Consider the following 17,142-nt stretch of genomic DNA (forward strand, 5'->3'; position numbering starts at 1 on the left):
TTGCTGGAGTAGAAAAACATCACCCTGGAGAATGGAAATGCAGAAAGGGAAAGATACCACATCCATTAGGAAAATGTTCATTTATTCTTGGGAATATTTAGCTCAGGTTGGAAGCACCACATGTCCCAAATAGAGAAACTTGCATAAGGCTCAATGTAACATAAACATAAATGTATTAGGCTAATTTTGAAGTGGCTGCCTTACCTCACATTCTCTTCTTAGAAAATCTGTCCAGACCTAAGCATCTGTTGAGTATCCACTTTTATGCTAGCCATACCTAATTGAATGAATGGCAGGCAGTTGACTGATAGTCAGTACAAATGATGGCTGTGCAGTAACTAATCAGATTCTGTTTCCTGAGAATTATACTAAAAATACAAGAAAGATTGTTGACAGCTGGAGGAGGTACACTTGAGAAAGGACATGTAATGATGGGACCTGAGTCAGTACACTGAGAAAGGAAACTGTAGATAAGCAGAGGAAGACGGTCTGCAGGGAGTATAGTAGAAGAGGCAACCCAAGAGTGTGCACAGAAGACATGCAGGAGGGAGGAAAGGAGATAGAAAAGGAAGAAAAAGAAGGATATCTGCCCCATTCATAACGTGTTATGTCTCAGTTCTAGGCACCATAAAACCTGGCTGGACATGTTTGCCAGAGGCATCAGTATTTTAGAATGTATCCTACCTCCTTTTGAGTTTGCTCAGTTGATTTCCAAAGGAGTCCTAACTAAAGCAACAAAATTACAGAGCCAAGATGTACATTGAAAACAAGATTTTTTTCCCAATGGTTAGTTCCTAAAATGTTTAATTGGGCATCTGACAATTTATTTTTGTTAAATACGAAATAGACACAAAGTAAGATTTACAAATCATAGGCAAGGTATATAGTAAAAATACAATACACGCCTGAATATCCACAACCGATTTTCTTTGTTCCCTTCTTTCGCTTGTTCCACTATTCCAAATTTTGTGTTTTATCTTCCTCTTGTTTATTGTTAGAGTTTCACCAAGTACATTTATATCCCTAAACAGAATGCTTCTTGACTTGAATATTTTTAATATTTATGCAAATGGAATCCTATTCTATGTAATCTTATAAAATCAGCACTTTAGTTCTACATCATGCCCTGATATTTATTTTTAATGTTGCATGTAAGTGTGCCACATTGATTTTCATTACTAGGTAGTTATTTCTATTTCTACATTGACTATATTGAAGCAAAAATTTTCTTTATTCTTTCCACTCTATGGACTTTGCTTTTGGTTCTTTTTTTTTTTTAATATTCAAGCAATGGCTGTGGAATTTCTTACCTCATATGCTAGTGAAAATACACAGTTGTGGGTGAATCCTCATGGATAGAATTTCTGAGTAACAAGAAATGATGTACATCTTCAACTTTGTTTAATAATGAAAATCTATTTTCTAAAGTGGATGAACAACTTTAAAGTTCTTATACTTGCTTCACTGACTCGTCAACACTTAAATTTTCTATATTTCTTAAATTTTTTCCAATGTTGTTTGTGATTTAGTTGTCTTCAGAGCTATAAAACTTTCACCGGAATATCAATCACTATAGGCTTATAACCAAGTGTTTGTCCAGGGGAACCTTCTGAAAATTCTGTCACTAATTGTCATTAGTTTTCAAATTTTAATATATGTTCTTCTGAGAGTGCTTTGGGATTTTGATAAGGTCCCATCATAGAAAATAAAACTTGCAATGTCCCTCAAAAAGAAATTTTGAAAAGATTATGTAATCTTATTGAGACAAATATTATCATTTATTAAACAACTTTCAAGAATGATTTTTGCACAATGAAATTTTTTATACATAAAAGATGATGAAATCATGATGTTTAATTTGTTTTAAAAGGTTGTTTTCAGCTATCATGTCCAATTATTTAGCCAAACAGGTAAACAGTCACATTTATTAGATGTCTTTAAAAGGTTATTTCAACTATCATTTCCAATTATCCAACCAAACAAATAAATAGTCACATTTATTAGATGTGAAAAATGGATTACAAACTCCACAGACGCTACCATCAGCTGTTCAGATGGCCAAGCAAAGTTTCATATTTTTATTAAGTTAATGTCTTTCAAGGTTATTAAAAAAATTTATCAAACACACTAACTGGGCCCAAGTAATCTGTGGGCTGACAGATACAATTGCTAATTATGTTTTGAAGCACAACAAACTAAAATATAAATTTGGTAAACCAATTTTGTATTTTAGCTTCTTGAGGAATTATAATATCAAATACACTTACAAGCACATTAGCATTCATGCTACTGGATGAAGATGACTTAGTTATTCTTGTTGAATAAAGAAACTTACACTTTTCTAAAGCTATAACTTTAGGGCATATGCTGAAAAACGCAGGTTGCTAAGGATCTGAACATATGTAGGCAATCTTCCTTGGGTTGTGCTATTATTTTAAGAAATGTAAAAGATAAACACACATTGTTTGTAACCTACATTACTGTCATTGTTTCTTAAGTACAAAAGAATAAAATTTGAAGTAAATCAAGGTATTTTAATATAAATCCTTTGTTTAATTCCTATTAAAACTCTTTTTAAAACTATAATACATAATCACAGAGCTTTTACCACACTACAAGAGAATAGGTTTTTCATTAAGTCTTTCAACACGTCACGAAGGTAGTGGAAATAAGACTTTTTGGTGAGAATACGCATTAATATCATCTTCATGAAAGTCAGGCTTGCAAAATTTATTAAAGTTTAAACTCTACATGTTTGACTCAGCTATCCTACTTACAAATTGAAGCCATAAAATAAAGAATGAAAGGTGCAAATTACAAAAGTTTCTAAAGACATCTCTTCCAAGAAGTTTTCTGTTACGGGTTGGCATAGATGCTGGCTTTAGCTGGAGACACCATGAGAACAAAGGAGAGGAGATTATTGAGGGTATTTGCTGTGGAACTGATTCCATAGAAAAAGAGAAGCTGACCCTGCAGAAGAGTTGGCGGCAGAGGGGCGGTGAAGAGGAGGAAGGAGTAATTTCTGGAGTAAAGTTCTTGAGCAGATGAAGGAATGAGATTCTGATCCCTGGTAGATCAAGGTCTTTATGGGAAGCAGGGATTCTTTGTCATATATAGAGACAGCACGGAGGCAATATAGTTGCAAGGAGGTTATAGATTTTGTGGAAGGAAGATGAACCATTTGTATCTAATATGTCACAATGACTGAGATATCTGCTGAGATAATCAGCTCATAATGAGCAGAGAGGAGATGTTGAGACAAAGATTGGGAAGTAAAATAATGAATTTTTACTTTTGGTAAGTAAAAATTCCCAAAAGATTGGGAAGTAAAATTATGATTTTACCTCTCTTCCCAAGATTTGGGAAGGGAAATACAAATTCAGTGGGTTTTCTGGGCATTGCTGAATGGTCAACTGAAATTTGAAGTCCATCTGTTTAAAGTGGGTAGTAAGATTATGTGCGGAAGTATCAACTACTCAAATGCAAATGTAGAGCTCATGGCCATTAGGTTTAAAAAGGGTTGACAGTCTTTCTGATGAGTATAATAGAGGTAGAAGGGCAAGAGAGTGATGACAGCTGGAAAGGAGGAGGTTTGACACTGTTCCATGAAATCTAATCTGGGAAGGAAGGAATGTGAACATATGAGGTGATGATAATTAGCAAAGAAACAATGCAAGTGCCAGTGGATAGGGGATTTCCATGGGATGGAACAATCATTGCTGTGGGAGTTTCAGTAAGTGAGCTCAGAGATGGAAACCATCTTTTATTTATGTCAATGGAACAAGGACCATATAGCAAATTGTGGAATGATAAGAAAAAATAAACACTCATTAAAATGTATCCTTTTATTTTTCAACTCTTTTTAGAGATGCAAAGGATGAAATGAACTCAGCTACAATAGGTTCAGTGAAGGAAGGTACTTTCCAAAAGAGTGCAGTCCGTGTGTTTTACCAGAAAAAGAAATGAGTTTTCTATTCAGGCAAATTTAGGACCAAGAAAGACCTGTTGTTGAGAGTCAGTGTCTATCTGCTGTGGTAAGTTAACTGACCTAGCTGAAAACCTTTAATTTCTTATCCAAGCAATACTATATATATTTCCCTTTACAGACTCTGAAAATAAGAAAGCCAATTACTCAGCATGACTCATAATTCATCTTGTCCTGAAAGTGGCATAGTTCTCAAAATTCAGAGCTCCTGTTGAAGTCTCAAGGGCACTTCACTTTTGGCTCAGAGCATGAGCCAGGCTGGACATGGCCCTTCATCTTTGATCATACAAATCCAAGTTAATAAGGGCTATTCTGGAACAGAGTGGATGTGCAGATTTCAAAAGGGAGATGACAGTATGCCTAGATAAATGCCATTTCAGCATTTCTCCTATTTCTCATAAGTTGGAAGAATGGTGAATCCATGTAGACTTCTACTCAGCACAAGTCATACTCTTCCCATGCAACCATTTTCATTTCCAATGTATAAGAAAGAATTGAAGGTGAGATCTTGGAGAGAAATTTTAGTAATGGTGAGTTCACTGTAAACTATCAAGACCAGAAGAGCATGTGGAGCTACTTATTTTAGGGTGAAGATTTTTGAAACTCACTTTTATTTTTCTAAAGTTGTATGAAATTAGTTCTAAGCACATATTCCTTCCTCTGCTGTTGATCCCCACCCTATCTCCCTACCATCTATTAGATGTATTGTTAGATTTATATTTTTTACTGTCTTATTTTGCTACCACTTTTTAACCCTACACACACTTAAAAACTTTTAGTGGCTCTCATTGCTATAGAAAATAAAACAAAATTATTTCAGCCTGGTATTCAATGTTCATTCATTGAGTCACAATTTATAAAATATTCGCAGTATGCCAAATACTGTTCTAAGAAATGCAATGGTGAACAAGATAAAATGTCTCTGTGTATAGAGTTTACTTTCTAATGGGGGATGAGAGGAGTGAAGTAGAGACCGTTCAAAAATATTAAAGTCACATAGAGCCATTAAAACAGTGTGATACGCATGATTTCACTTCATCCTTTAAACAATCTTATGAAGAAGGGAAATTATTATTTTCACTTTGCAGTTAAGAATATTAGGCCTGGTGCAATGGCTTACTCCTTTAATCCAAGCACTTTGAGAGGCCGAGGCAGGAGGATCGCTTGAGGTCAGGAATTCAAGACCAGCCTGGGCAACATAGCAAGACCCTGTCTTTACATAAAATAAAAATATTAGCTGGCATGGTGGCACACACCTGTAGTTCCAGCTGTTCAGGAGACTGAGGCAGGAGGATCGCTTGAGCCCAGAGCTGTGACCACACCACCACACTTCACCCTGGGCAACAGCTTCTTTCTGAAAAAAAAAAAAAAAAAGAAAAGAAAAGAAAAGAAAAAAGAAAATTTACATTCAGATTAAGTAATTTATCCTTTGTCCTCTTTCAGAAACTGAGTCAGTAAGAGATGGAACCAATAATTTAATCCATCTCTTGCAGACTCCACAGAGATGGATTCACACCTTAGTGTCTTAGCTGCTAAGTTTATACCTTCCAAACACTGATTGTATTCAGATGTTTGCAAAATGTTACCTTTGCCACTCTGCAAAGCCAAGTACATCATGTTCAGAATAAAAAAAGTTAATGTATCATACGGCTTGTTTTTGTACTCGAAATTAGAATAATTAAATATAAAAGAGTTTTTAGAAATAGTTTTCATTTTTTGTTAATTTTTATAATCTTATACATATTGTTTATTCCTCAAAAATAATGTGATTTTTCTTGCTTTGTTTGTTTTGTTGATTCACTGACTGTTTTAAATCCTGGGAATCCTGAGGAACCAAGTGCATTTTCCACTTGAAATAAAACCACGCTGTGCTAAACTTACTAAAACAGTTGCTGGAAACCTGTACTAAATATAACTTTTGAAATTCATACATAATTCGGTCACTGTAGTTGCTTATGATATTTATTCAAGAGTCAAGTATCATAGCAAAGTTTCAACTAACTTTAGATTGAGAGAGAGGATTAGACTTTAGTCTACCAAAGAAATAACCAAATAAGAACTTGATATGGGTTGCTTAAAAGTGGTTCAATTTGAAAATTCCCAAGTTGGAAAAATGATTCATAGCTGGATGCTTTGGAGAGCAAAATAAAAACACGTTGGGATTTTGTTAAATAATGAAGAAAACATAAGTTTACATGTAAGGCATGTAAACTCAAAATCCTCTAGCATTAGGTTGTCACAAGTTGGAAGTCTTTCCAACCTGACAGGTACAATTATTATTTGTAACTAAAAGAATGCATAAGGACAGATTAATCAGGCCTGAAAACAAAATGCAAAAGCGCTTTTCAGTATCTTTCCTTGCACATCAAACATATATATATATATATATATATATATATATAGCACAGCCTGAATGTGTATCTCCACAGTACAAACTGTCACAAACATTTTCAGATACTTTTATCAGAAATGTTCTTAAGGCAACATAAATATCCATATGAAGAAAAGGAATTTTCCTTTGTTGTAGAAAAGAAAAAATTGTTTTGGTTTGGTGGTTTTATTTTATTTGGCTTGACTAGCTTTTAATTTAGATATATGAAGATAGATTTTACCTTAAGAAATAATTTATAGAAAGAGGCACATTATCCAACTGATCAAGCTAGAAAGACTTACATTAATATGATTGTATAGTTTGCATTAGGATTTAATGTACTAATTCAAGGTAAGTGATTTTAGCAAGACAGGAATAGGCCATAGTTTCCTCTGCTCTTTTTGTGTCTGTTTCCCTATTCCTTTATTTCCTGTCTGTAAATCTGTGTAGATTGCTAGGAAGGACCTTGTAGATCATCTAGCTCTGAGATGTTTATTTTGGCATTCATGAACAGACTTCAGAAAGGATACAGAGACCCTTCTAAAGTTGTGCGGCATTCATTGACACATAGGTATGATCATTTCTCTAGATAATCCAGGTCATCATTATTTTTACCTGGATGGATTGCAGCAACAACATCCTTATTGATTATATTTGTGCATTTGTTTTGTTGTTCACCTTTAGTCACACTCCTCTTACCTTTACTAATATTCTCAAAGAGTTCTGTGCACCCCAATAATTAAGAACAAAATTCTAGACCAAAACATACTCATTTTACAAATGAGGAAACTGAGGTCCAAAGAAGTAAATTAAGATTAAGCTGAAGTATTACATTATGCCAATCTGAAGGTTTGTACCTACATATTTTAAATTCAGTGCTCAGTATCCAAAAAAATTAGTTTTTACCCCAAACATCACATTTTGTTTGGGTATTCTTTATATAGAAAGAATGATGGAATTGAATTTTAAAGCAGAAGAAAAATCATTAATATGTCTGGGAGTAGATAGATGAAGTAAGGTGTCACTCAGATTTCTGAACCTTATACCTAATGATCCATGTTTTCTTGGAAACTGCCTTAAGACACAATACTTTTTTTTTTTTCAAATTTAAGGCACCAAACCAATTATGGAGATACAAAAATTAGAAAAAACAAATGCCTAAAAGGTATTAAAGAACAGGTTGTGTCTTACCCAAGCCAGAAATTTGTGAGTCATCTTTTATCCAGTGTAATTCCTCACATGCCAGTTGTAATTTCTCTCTACTTCTGCCACTTGTTTGTATCCCACCTGCTACCACCTTAGTGCATGCCATCATCACTTTTTTACCTGGATTACAGCAAAAACATCCTTATTGCTTTTGTTTGTTTTTTCACTTATTTGTTTTGTTTTTCACCTCTGGCCATGCCTCTCTTATCTTTATTCATTCACTATCAGAACTATCTTGCCAAAGGTCTGCCTTCAAAACAGAATCCATATCCTTTTATGTATTTATTTACCTGGATGGTCCATTTTCTTACCATATCCAGAAAGCATCGCTGCCTACCAGTCATTCTGACACATATTCACTCCTGAATTTGCCAGACTTTTTCAGGCCTTTACACCTTGGCTTCCCAGTTTCTTTGCATGGAAATCTTCCCCACCCTCTTCAACTACTGAGACTCAGCTCAAGCGTCCTCTAATTTATGAGGATTTCTGGAACCTTCCCCAACCCTGTGATGACACTGACTCAAGTGTCTCTTCTCTGAAATTCTGTGATAGCACCATCAGAACGGTAGGTGCACTGGAAAGTCACTGATTCTCATTCTGTGTCCCCAAGCACACTGAACTTCATACAGTGACCATGTGCTACTCATCTTTGTAACCTGAAAGCATAGTGTTAAGTAGAAAGGATAAACAGAATAGGTAAACCTTAAATTTAAATACCAAGTCTCTTTGTCTTTTGCACCAAAGCCATCATGCTGATTTATATCTTATGCAATATCTGCATATTTGGAAAGAATGTATCCTAATTATTTTCAGAATGGAAGTTATAAAATATGTCCGTTAGCTAGAATTGAATGTATTGAGCATTGAATGCTCTTCTAAAAATGTATTTGTAAGAAAATTTTAATATAATAGTAACTTAGTAGAGCGGCAAAATAATTAAAAGCAGGCTATTCTGAGCCAGGCTACTGGGGGTTCAAATCCTAGCTCTGCCACTAACTTTGTGGCTTACATTAAATGTACTTAAACGTCCTGCCTTAGTTGCTCATCAGACTTATAAGTAATAACCAATATTAACAGCTGACATTCTTGGTGTACTTTCTATAAGCTGGGAACTATACTAAATATTTTCCATGCATCATGTTTCTTAACTTCAAAACATATCCCCATTTTACAGAAATGGAGACTGAGATACAGAGTTCTTAATGACTTTCTCAATGTCAGCCAACCACAAAATGCAAAACCAGAATTTAACCCTGGTTTAGTTGATGTCCTAAAATACTATACCCTATATGAAATAATCAGCGTATTATGTTCTGAGGAAGACTTTTATTTACAAATATCTAATCTCTTTTTAATACAATAAAATTTCATTTGAAGTGTTTATTATGTTATTTCCATGTATGAAAAACCAGGCCGAGTACAGTGCCTCATCCCAGTACTTTGGGAGGCCAAGGGGGAGTGGATTGCTTGAGTCTAGAAGTTCAAGATCAGTCTAGGAGTTCAAGACCAACAAGACAAAGCCCTGTCTCTACAAGAAAATACCAAAATTAGCCAGGCATGGTGGCATGAAACTGTAGTCCGTGCTACTCAGGAGGCTGAGGCAGGAAGATCATTTGAGTCCTGGAGGTCAAGACTGCAATGAGCTGTGATCAGGCCACTGCACTCCAGTTAGGCAGCAGAGTAGGACTTTGTCTCAAAGAAAGAAAGAAAAGAAAAAGGTAAAACAAAGCACAGGATGCATATACTCAAATTCAGTGATGATCTCAAACATTATCCCATCTTAGTAACAATTTAAAATCAAAAGACAATTTAAGTAATATTTCAAAACATATATTAGAATCAAGTAGATATTTATAGAGAATACAACTGCATCCCTGAAACATTCCAGTGAGCCTTCAGAGTGATAAAACTTTCACAGTTTTTTCTCATTAAAACTTTTGTGCTATAGGTAGGATAAGAATTACTATATTCATTTTGCATGTGGTAACACTGAGACCCAGAAAGGTGGGTAAAAGCAAAGTCTACAATTCATGTTTCATAGCTCCCAACTCCCTACTGCTTAGCACTGAGAGAATAGGAGATAAACCCTTCTTATTTAATAAAAACAATCCATTAGGACCCCCAAAGTCTTTTTTTTTTTTTTATGAAACAGAAGTGCTCCCTCTTTGCACTACAGCCTCTTTGCCTTATATAGACCAGGTCCATTCCTGTCAAATCACATCCCCACCTCCGTCCTTAGCTCTCCTTCCACTCTCCCACTCCGGAGTCCCAGGAATTCATTACTTAAGCCGCATGTGTGAAGCTTTGGAAAGCAAAATAAGTAGAACACAGAGTTTCCAATGCAGCACATTAATATGTTCAAGTTTGACCAAATTTATTTGAAACCTGGTGCATGTTTATAAATCCAGTCTGGCATCTGGCATTTGTTACAAGGGTAACTCAGCTTCAAAAATGCCTCCCAGCCCTGTGGCAAGCCAAGTCATACCCAGTTAATGAGAAGTCTAGCTGCTAGCTTCTCTCAAAGCTAACCAGATGCCGCACACTGCTGGTTCCTCTACCCCAGAATATTAACAAAGTGTTGACACTGCCATGATTTGTATTTGGATCCAGATGACAAAATAGTGCTGTAATACCAACAAGTTAAATGATGATCCCTAAGCCAGAACATCTGTTTTTGTGGGTTCCCCGACCTTTTGAGTAACATTTGTTTTAACATTGTGTGTATATCCAGTATCTGTGGTTTTATAGAGGGCATAGGATTCTGTTACAATGCCACATGGAGAGCTAACACACAGACCACATCATTTAGGCTCCAAAACAATTTTCATACATGCTTGAATAGTAAAGCAGGAAGCATGAAATAAAAGTTATGTGAATGAAAACTCTATATTTAATTCTTGCTGTATGCTTACAGTTGTTTGGGGTAAAAAAAAAAAAAAAAGTATTCTAACAACTAGTCTAGATTGGCAGAGAAGGTCTATGTATGCATACTTCAATTCTTCCCAATAATGGGATGTTGATGCACTGGGTCTCTGCATATTTTATGAGATCTCAGACCCTACCAAGGTGTTTTTAAACTTGATAATTACCTTCATATGTCTTAATATTCCCCTAGACATAAACACTGTAATAGCTACAATGTCCTCTGAGAAGAAGCATTATACATCTTTGGGGTGAGAAGTCTAATAAAATCTTCAAGTCTTTTTAGAGCAGAGATAGGAAACTAACAAAACACAAAAGTCATATTTTTCATTTTCAATTACATTTTTCTTAAGATAGCAGAAGTTTCCCTAGGGATGGAAGTTTAATTTTAAGCTGATACTCTTTGGCCAATAATATGGGGTTTGAAGGAAGGACAGAAATAAATATTAAAATTATCTCATCTCTCTAGGATTATATTTTATTTTTTCCCTTCTGTACTGGTGTTACATAATAAAATATATATTTGGTCTCTGCTCTCACCTTCTTTTGTCCCATAGCGAGGACTGGTTGCCAGGGGACTCAAGCAAGTGATTAAAGGGTTAGAACTTTCCCTCTCACCACCTCTCTTCACCACTGACCTCCAGAAAGGGGTGAGGGACTAGAGGTTGATCTAGTTATTAATGACCAATGACTTAATCAACCATGGCTAGTAATGAGCCCTCCATGAAAATCCTAACCAAAAGTGTTTGGTGAGTTTCCGGTTGCTGAACACGTGGAGGTGCTGGGAAGGTGGCCATCTAGAGGGGGCATGGAATCTCCATACTTTGCCCTCTGCATCTGTTCCATCTGGCTGTTTTTGAACTGTATTCTTTAATAATCAACTGATAGTCTGGTAAGCAAATTGTTTTCCTGAGTTCTGTGAGCCATTCTGACAAATTATTGAACATGAGAGGGGGATGAGAACCTTCCATTTCCAGCCAGAATCACGGGTGAGAACCCAGACTTGCAACTGGTATCTGAAGTGGAGGAAGTCTTGCAGGGCTGAATCTTTAGCCTGAAAGATCTGGCACTAACTCCAGGTGGACAGTGTCAGAACTGAGTTAAATTCTATTAGGATGCTTAGTCAATGGCAGAGGAGAAGTGGAGAATTTCTTGGTATGGAGAAAAAAAAAAACCTACATATTTGCTATCAGAAGTGAAGTAATGAGAGTAGTAATAAAGTAGAAAAAAACTACAAATTTTCTTTCAACTGGAATGTTTTAATTTTGTGATAATCTTGTAAATATCCTATTCCACAATTCTGTACAATTCCAGAAATTTCAAATTAAGTAAATTTACATTCTTTAAAAAACTCTTTCAAAATGAGTATATCCTTTTCCAGTTCAAGTAGTTACTTAACATAATATATCTTATTTTTTTGTAAGTATGGAGCATGGATGAGACCATAGTCCAATACAGAGCTGCCGTAAATGAGTTGTGTAAAAATTGCCTCTTTTATTCTTTAAGATAAAGAGAAGAAGTGGTTTTCCTGAAGAGTGCCTTAATCTGGTAGTCTTAGTCTGGTAGTCTGCTCTTAACTGCAACTGATAGGTAGGATCAGTCTTTCTGCCTCCTCATGAGGCCACATACATTATTCTTTATACTATATGATGCTTGCCTCTATTTAATTTGGGATTTTGTCATTTACGTATGGCTCTTTGTGATATGAGCATAAATCTTGACTCCTCCCAAATATTATAAAGGGACCACACCATTGCTTTTGCTTCCATATTAAGGGATACCCAAGGGAATATTAGGGATACTGAGAATAAATTATGGTTAAGTCAAATTTTCCCTTAGTGCTCTTAAGTTCCTTTATGTACAGAGCAGTTTTCTTTTCTTCAAGGAGGGCAGGCAAAAGGAAAAAAAGAATGAGAGAAAAGAGAAGAAAGTGATTAGGAGGGAAATAGGAAGGAAGGAGGGAAAGGGAAGATCACATGCCAAGCCACTAGGCTGAGTACATAGGTATCCAATCATCTCAGTAAACCTCATGATTATGTCTGTGCTTTGAAGAGGAGGCAACTGAGTTTCCAAGAGGTTAACTAACCAACCGGGCCAGAATTTGATTTCAAATACCATACTCTTTATCCAGTGAGGCCTCAGCTTTTATTGAAAGGCATAAAACCAAGAAAGTAACTTAATACTGCTTTGCATTTTATATGGATGACAAGTTCATGTAGCAAACAGAACGACTTTGGCATATTGAAAGAAAAAAACTGAGAAATTCTTCTTTTTAGAACTCTAAATGTATTTCTTTCTAAATCTTCAATTTTCAGTACTTTTCATTGTTTATTTACAAATACCTTGTTTCAGAAATCTCCTGTAATTCTTCTGTTGCTAACATTAGTATTTCCTGTCCCCATATGTTCTATCTCCTTCAGAAATCCTTTGCTCTCTGTGGCCTATAGAGTAAATTTTTGCTCTTTTTCATTATAAAATTTGAATTTTCATATTTCTTGCTCACTTGCCTCTTCCCATTCCATCTTCCACTTCCCTAGACATCAACAAAGAAAATCTCATGAAAGAATTGTTTTTCTATGCATCTCCCAATATCATTTATGAAATTGTTGATTCACAACATATTTGAGTTTATCAACCACATTTTTTCTTTAGTATACAGAAGAGACTTTTAGTAATAATAACTTGTTTCAATTAACATAATAAAAACCAGACTTTATTTATTTAACAAATATCCATTGAATCTTATTACCTGTTACATAATGGTCTAAGTTCTGTAGAATTCACAGCAAAGAAAGTTGAGAGAGAGTGTTTTCTGGTTAAACAAAATAAACAAAAAGAAAACCTTTTGAAGATTGCACAAAATCATAGCAAAGGCATTTGCCATATTTTATCCAGACCTGACATCACTTTGCTATATTCAGGGAGTCTAGGGAATTAGTATGTTTATGCCTTCAACTAAAAATTGCCCATGTTCCTTAAAATTCATTCTTCTAGTAGCCGCAAATGGACAACTGGCAGTAATTATGGTATGAAAGACATATTTAATCACTGAAAAATGATAGATTTTAAACTTACTTTATATATAAACAGTGGAGATTGAGGTAGGGGCAAGAAAAAATATAGGGTAAAGAACATTCAAAAGACTTATGAAATATTATTCTAAAATTTTCCATTTCCAAGAGTTGGTTTGGGTGGGAACAGGTGGCATTTGGTCATATGAATAAGTTCTTCAGTAGTGATTTTCAAGATTTTGGTGCATCCATCACCCAAGCAGCATACACTGTACCCAATGTATATTCTCTTATCCTTGAGTCCCCAAAGTTCATTGTATCATTTTTATGCCTTCACATCCTCATACCTTAGCTCCCACTTAATGAATGAAAACATACAATGTCTGGTTTTCCATTCCTGAGTTACTTCTCTTAGACTAATGGTCTCCAAATTCCATCCAAGTTGCTGCAAATGCCATTCTTTCATTCATTTTTACGTCTGAGCAGTATTTCATGGTATATACACACTGCATTTTCTTCATCCACTCATTGATGAATGGGCATTTGGTTCCATATTTTTGCAATTACAAATTGTGATGCTATAAACATGCATGTGCAAGTATCTTTTTCGTATAATGATTTATTTTCCTCTGGGTAGATAGCCAGGAGTGGGATTGCTGGATCAAAAGGTAGATCCACTTTTAGTTCTTTAAGGAATCTCCACAGTTTTCCATAGTGGTTGTACTAGTTTACATTCCCACTAACGGTTCCTTTACATTAATAGTCAGAAGTGGGGTTCCTGGATCATATGGTAATTCTTTTTTAATTTTTTGAAGAATATTCATACTGTTTTCCATAATATCGGGAACATATTCCCACCAAAATGTATAATGGTTCTTTTTTCTCCACATTCTCACCAAAAATTGTTACCTTGTTACTTTTTGAAAATAGCCGTTCTAACAAGTGTAACATAATATCTCATCGTGGCTTTCATATGCATTTCTCTTATTAGTGATGTTGAGCAGTTTTTTATATACCTGCTGGCCATTTATATCTCTTCTTCATAAAATTTTTATTTAGGTCCTTTGCTCACTTTTAATCAGATGATTTGCCTTCTGCTATTGAGTTATATGAGCTCCTTCTATATTTTGGATATTAACCAGGTATAGGATATATTAAATCTTTATAGGTTTGCAAATATTTTCTCACATTCCATAGGTTCCCTTCTATTTTGTTGATTGTTTCCTTTCCTGTGCAGAAACTTTTTACTTTTGATGAAGTTTCCTTGGTTTATTTTTGATTTTGTTGCCTGTGCTTTTAGTGCCGTATCTAAAAAATCACTGCCAAGTTCAATATCATGGACTTTTCCCACGTATTTTCTTCTAGGAGTTTTATAGAGTCAGATATAATGTTTTAATCTTTGATTCACGATGAGTTGATTTTTGCATGTCATATAAGACTTGCATCCAATTTCATGATTTTTTTTGCATGTGAATATCCAATTTTGCCAACATCATCATTTGCTCAATGATAGCGTTCAAAACACTATCATTTTCTGTTAATGCATTCTTGGCACTTTGTTGAAGATTCACGGACTATATATATAAACTCAAATATATGTACATAAAAAACTCATATATATATATATGAATTTATTTCTGGGCATTTGATTTTGTTCCATTTGCTTTTATCTCAGTATCACATGCTTTGATTATTGTAGCTTTGTAATATAATTTTAAATCAGAAAGTTTGATACCTTCAGTTTTGTTCTTCTTGCTCAAGATTGCTTTAGCTATTTGGGTTCTTTGTGGGTCCATATGAATTTCAGAAGTTTTTTATATTTCTACAAGAAATGCCATTCGTGTAGACATTTTGAAAATATTAATTTTTCCAAACCATGAACATGAGATATCTTTTCACTTATTTGCATTGTTTTCAATTTCAGTCACCAATGTATTGTAGTTTCAAGGGTAGAAATCTTTTACCTCCTTGGTTAAATGAAATCCTATGTGTTTTATTCACATTGATGCTATTGTAAACAAGCTGGTTTTCTTAATTTCTTTTTTGGATGTTTTGTTATTTGTGTAGATAAATACAATTGGTTTTTGTATGTTGATTTAGCATCCTGAAACTTTACTGAATTTACTTATTAGTTCTACCAGTTTTTTCAGGACAGGGGAGAGGGAGTCTTTAGGGTTTTCTATAGACAAGATTATGTCACCTGCAAACGGATAATTTTACTTCTTTTCTTATATGGATGCTTTTATTTTTGACTAATTGCTCTGTCTAAGGTTTCTAGTACCATGTTGAATAGAAGTTGCTAAAGTGGGCATCCTTGTCTAGGTTCTGATATCAGAGGAAAATCTTTGCTTTCATTTGGGTATGATGTTAGCTATAGGCTTCCCATATATAGCCTTTATTATAATGAGGTATGTTCCCTGTATACTTAATTTGTTGAAAATGAATTTTTATCATTAAAAGATGGTAAATTTTACCAAATGCCTTTTCTGTTTCTATTGACATGATCATATGATTTTAGTCCTTCATTCTGTTTATGCAATGTATCATCTTTATTAATTTATGTATGTTGAACCATCCTTGTAACCCAGGAATAAATCTCACTGGATGGTGGAGAATGATCTTTTTTAATGTGCTGTTAAATATGGCTTGTTAATATTTGGCTGAGGATTTTTGCACCTATATGAATAACAGCTGTTGTCTGTAATTTTTTTCTTATAGTATTTTTGTCTGGCTTTTGTATCAGCATAGTGCTGGCCTTATAAAATGAGTTTGGAAGTGTTACCTCCTCTTTAATTTTTTGTAAGAATTTAAGAAGGATTGGTATTAATTTTTTTTTTTTTTGAGATGGAGTCTGGCTCTGTCACCCAGGCTGGAGTACGGTGGTGCTATCTCGGCTCACTGCAAGCTCCGCCTCCCAGGTTCACACCATTCTCCTACCTCAGCCTCCCGAGTGGCTGGGACTACAGGTGCCCACCACCACGCCTGGCTAATTTTTTGTATTTTTTAGTAGAGACAGGGTTTCACCGTGTTAGCCAGGATGGTCTCGATCTCCTAACCTCATGATCCACTCACCTCCACCTCCCAAAGTGCTGAGATTACAGGCGACAATTGGTATTAATTCTTATTTAAATGTTTAGTAGAATTCATCTGTGAAATCATCAGGTACTGAGTTTTTCTTTATGGAGAGATTTTTATTTACTGATTACTTCCTTGCTTCTTATTAGTCTGCATATTTTCTGTTTCTTGATTCAATTTTGGTAGGTTGTATATTTTTAGGTATTTATTTCTTTTAGGCTATCCACTTTTTTGGTTTTTAATTATTCGTAGTCATCTCTTATGGCCCTTTGTATTTCTGTGTTATTTGTTGTAATGTCTCCTCTTTCATTTCTGATTTTATTTAAGTCTTCTCTTTTTCTCTTAGTCTAGCTAAAGATTTTCAGTTGTGTTTACATTCTCGAAATGCAAATTATTGCTTTCATTGATCTTTTTTATTGCTTTTCTAGTCTTTATTTCACTTATTTCTGCACTGATCTTTGCTATTTCTCTCCTTTTGCTAACTTTTAGTTTGTTCTTGTCTTTCTAGCTTATTGAAGTATAATGTTAGGTTGTTTGAAATCTTTGTTTTTTTCTGTTTATACAGGTGATTA

This window comes from Pongo pygmaeus, chromosome 4 (assembly GCF_028885625.2).
Source record: "Pongo pygmaeus isolate AG05252 chromosome 4, NHGRI_mPonPyg2-v2.0_pri, whole genome shotgun sequence".
NCBI lineage: Eukaryota > Metazoa > Chordata > Mammalia > Primates > Hominidae > Pongo > Pongo pygmaeus.